Genomic DNA, 4,734 nt, shown 5'->3' with positions numbered 1-4,734 from the left:
CGGGGAGACCTTATTGCAGCCTGTCAGTACTTAAAGGGGCTTATAAGAAAGATGGGGACAGACTTTTTTGTAGGGCCTGTAGCGATAGGACAAGGAGGAATGGTTTTAAGCTAAAAGAGGGTAGATTTAGACTAGATATAAGGAAGAAATTGTTTACGCTGAGGGTGGTGAAACACTGGCACAGGTTGCCCCGAGAGGTGGTGGATGCCCCATTCCTGGAAACATTCCAGGTCAGGTTGGACGGGGCTCTGAGCAACCTGATCTAGTTGAAGATGTCCCTGCCCATGGCAGAGGGGTTGGACTAGGTGACCTTTAAAGGTCCCTTCCAACCCAAAGTATTCTATAATTCTATAAGGTCTGCCCCACTGTTCCCTGTGCCAATGCTAAAACCACAAGCAGACTAGACTGGGAGCTGGCTCTTCAGAGTTATGCTCAGCCAGATGAGCAGAACCAGCTGGACCTGGGAGTGAATATATCATTTGCTGCATGAACAATGAGTCTGTGGGCAGAAATGGCTTGGAGAGCATGCATCAGGGGAAATGCTATTTGTAAGCCAAAGATTTTGATGGCTAAACTACTTTGCTGCAAGCTACAGCCTTCATTTTGATATCCGCCACCCTTATAACTGCTGTTCTTCTGCTCAGATGCTCACTGGTAGAGGACCAGTGGTGAGATCATCTCTTGAAGGCAGATTCCTCAGGTAGAGCATTGCAGCTGGTTGAGGGAGGGGATTCTGCCCCTCTACTCCACACTGGTGAGACCCCACTGGAGTACTGGTGGCCAGTACCCCACTGGCCACCTGGTGTGGCCACTCCTTGCTGTGCGAACTACCATGGCACAGTCCTCTGCGTGGCAGATGTCACCTGAGTAGCCACAGAAAGAAAACGGTTGGGCACTTTTTCCAGCCTTTGCAGAGGATAGCTGGCTGGTGGAAAGGTAATTGTGAAGCTAAGAGGCCTGCTGCCACTGCTCTGTCTTCTCTGCTGCTTTGTTTTGCCTTTTTCCTCTATGCTTTGCCCATCGGTTCTGTGATTTGGGGCAGAGTACAAGCTGGTACTCTACAGGCTCCAAACTTGTACAGGGTCTTGCTCTAGTGAGACTTGGTATTGGCTGGCCCTGAGGCCAATACATTTAATACATACAATTCTCGATGAAACAAACCTTGAGAAAGAGGAGTCAGCTTAGTATGGCATGGGAGCAGAAATAGGCAGCATTTCTTAGATGGCAGAAATCTGTAGAAATTACTATTTCATGGGCTTTTACAGTGTGTTTATTTTATTTTTAACCACAGAAATATTTGTAATCTCCTAAACACAGGCTTATTTCCACTGCTGTGTGGTAGTTGCCCACCAGATGAGTTCATTCATGTTATTCTACAGTAGCTCCTAGATGCTCTAACCCAAGTCAAAGCTCTCCCAGGTGCTAGGTGCAAGAGTCCAGACCTCAAAGAGCTTGCAGGTCCACCCAGAGGAGAGAGATGGAGAGGCACCAAGGCAATAGGGAGCAAGGTGGTTTGACAGCAGTCATTCAGAACAATTAGCAGTGAAGATGGGAAAGTCTTCTGAAAGCCTGGCCCGTTTCACCCTGGAGCAATCAGATAGCTGACGTTAACGCCATGACGCTGAGAACCGAGCTGTCAAGACATTCCCAACACCCAAAAATATCACCTCTCCAGAGACTGGGACAAAGAAACAAGCCATCCGTCATGTCAGCACGTCTAGTCCCACGCTTCTTCTGGCACCGAGGAGCACAGTAAGGGTGGAAAGTTTCGCAGCTCTGGCCACAGCGTGCGAGGGGGGGGTGGTACATCTGGATGCACTCGGGGCTGGTGCGGTGGCAGCTGTTCTAGGCACAGCTGTCAAACCGAGTAGGTCACCCCTTATCTGGAACCAATTTCTGAGAGATTTTTATGCATGAATTTGAGACCAAAGTCTGCTTGGCACCTTCTCTTCTGGTTTCTCCTTACAGCTGGGCTTCTATTCCTTATACAGGCTCGTCCTCAGGAGGCTTAAAAATAGATGCAGAAGCTGCGGCGCTGTAAAAAGAGCCGCGGTGCTCTTCCAAGGGCCTTGCTGGAGGGAGGGAGGGAGGGGAAATCTGCTGTCCTTGGAGCAGGGAAGGGCGTGAATGGGAGAAGTCGCTGTGGGAAACCAGTGGGAATAGACGCTGAGCTGTGCTTACCCGTGTAAACCTTCTGCCAGCTCAAGCGGTGCTGGCGTTTCCGTAGTATAACAGCTGGGAGAGAGGCACCCAAAAGCAGATACATGGCCAGGCAGATTATGGCCCAGCTACAAAGAGGATCTCAGTTTGTGCATCCGGGCTCGGGTAGAGTGTGCGGGTTTATGTCAAAATATCTGATTTATACGATTGCAACTACTCAGGTTTCTCACGGCACAGACTCCTTAGCACTAAAAAATAGGTCGTTTCACATAGTTTTAGACATCTACAGGGCAGATGGCGCCATGTGAACTAGTTTCCTGGGCTCCTTCTCCAGACAGTGGAGAGGAGATGCACCCTGATGTGGTTTTGAAGAGCCCAGTCACCATCCCATGAAGCTCATCAGATCCATAGCACCAGCAAGCCCCAAGCTTCATTTCAGAATCAGCTCTCTAGGTCGTACTGGTACCCAAGTAATGTTTTAGGAGCAGGATCAGCTCTCTGGGTGGTACTTGCACCTCTGGAGAAGTTGTTCTTCCATCCCAGGAGAAGAAAAGGTCATTGCATAGCAGGACAGCCGGGTAGAGAGCGGAAGGTCCTCCAGAGGGGCTGGCCTGGGTTTAACGTGTTCCTGATAGCTTGCTGCTGCAAAGCAGAGCCCAGCAGTAAGAGAGAACAATGCAGTGGGGCAACAGCAATAAAAGGTTATGAACTCTGCCTTCCCACCTGGCCAGAAGAGCTCATTTGACGCTAAACCATGTATTTCTCATAAACCATTATTTGAAAACCCGCTGCCCACTCATGTTGCGTGTTTTTGTTTAGGACACTGTGGCGCATGGAAAGCAGAGATGTCCCCAGCTCCTCTCTTCTCCATCATTGCTTGGTGGGATGCACGGACCAGGGAAACGCTGGATCTGGTCCACTGGAGGACCAAGTATTACATGCCAGCCCAAGGGATTGGTTTGGGACCATGTTGGGTGAGTCGCAGAAGAGGGATGGAGCCAGAGAGAGATGGCGAAAGGGGTGGAGATTTGTGCCGCATTTTTTTCCCGGATATTTTAGTAACTTCCCCAATGCCTGGAGGGATCTGCCCATTTGTTCTCTCACGTCTTTTATGCACCCACCCATATGCAGACACGGTGCTCACAGTGCTCCCTCCTTCCACTTAAATTAAAACTCATTCAGATTCAGTGCTTGCTGTCAAGCTACAGATGAATATATTATATATAGAGATAAATAATATATATTTTATGTGTATGTGTATAATACATATGCATATATTACGTACATGTATATGTGTGTGTATATATAGGTTACTCCTGTTTCCCTACCTGGTGACTGGACTAAGAACATTTAACTCTGTAGGGAACACGTTCGAGGACTTTCACACACTTTTTAAAACTTCATTGCCCGCAGACCGTGGCACTTTTCACATTTCTTGCCCTCGTGGTTACGAAGGTACCTTGAAAACGTGAGCCGGTGATCGTAAGCAGAGGGTGCAACAGCCCAGAAACAGGATTTTAAGAGGTGTGAACGGACCCGCTCCGCTCCTTAGCACGGGAACCCAGTGAAGGCTGCTCACAGGTTGCTCGTGCCCACTTCATTACTGGTAGCTTGAGCAGAAAAGTCCAGCTCACGCGCTTCCCACAAGATCTCAGGTTCCCTCCCACACCTTTTCAAGGGCCAAAATACACACCTTTTCACATCTCCACAATATTCACACGGCATTTCCAATTAAAACCAAGAGTCTGCAGCACATTCCAAAATTATGTGTGAAATACGCTGACTTTAATATCACACCAGCTAATATAGGGGCTGCTGGGCTGATTGCTACCATTCATAATTTACCCGCGACGGGTGCAGAATTGAATTTCCCCTTGAGCATCCCCGAGGACCTCAGTGAGGACATTAGCTCCCACGTTTGAGAGAGAAAGCGGAGCCTCGCTAGCAATGAATATTGTATGTGTGTGAGCATGTCTGCATGTGTTACCCTGTCTGGAGGGAGTCAGAAAGGCAGTAGTGGCAAAGACTCCTGGCAAACGCGACTGTGGATGCCGAAACAAGTCATGAAGCCATTGTGATTCATTAACACAGCAATAAAGTGGCCCAATGGAGGACAGTGGAGGCTTCCTTCTCCCAAGAGCATCATTATTTTCATTTATTCTTCAGGTAAATATATCTGAGTAGTGCCAAGGTTAAGTCCAGGCTGCTCCCGTGCTTGTTTTCGTCTCATAAGAGTAGCTTTATGCGTCCCGAGGTTGCAGAGACATGGAGGGCTCAGAGGGGAGGTTTTTCCCATCAGCATCCCAGATTTCACCTCTGCAGGCAAAGCGCAAATCGGCGCTGCAGCAAATGTCGATGGCGGCAGGACCTTGCTCCCCCCCCCAACCCCACCGGACCCCAGGAGCCCGCAGTAGCTCTCCCACTCTCATCAGCTTGACAAGGTTAACAAGGCAGCATTGACCTCGTCGTCTTCACCGCGTAATTAATTTGCCATTTCACTTTACCTGCAGCCAGGCTGTTCTATTTGGGGAAAATCTGTCTCTTCCTCCGCTTCATTTGCAAAGCATGGGGGGG

Source organism: Aptenodytes forsteri, unplaced genomic scaffold (genome assembly GCF_000699145.1).
Source record: "Aptenodytes forsteri isolate BGI_AS27 unplaced genomic scaffold, ASM69914v1 Scaffold236, whole genome shotgun sequence".
NCBI lineage: Eukaryota > Metazoa > Chordata > Aves > Sphenisciformes > Spheniscidae > Aptenodytes > Aptenodytes forsteri.
This window is presented reverse-complemented; position numbering follows the sequence as displayed.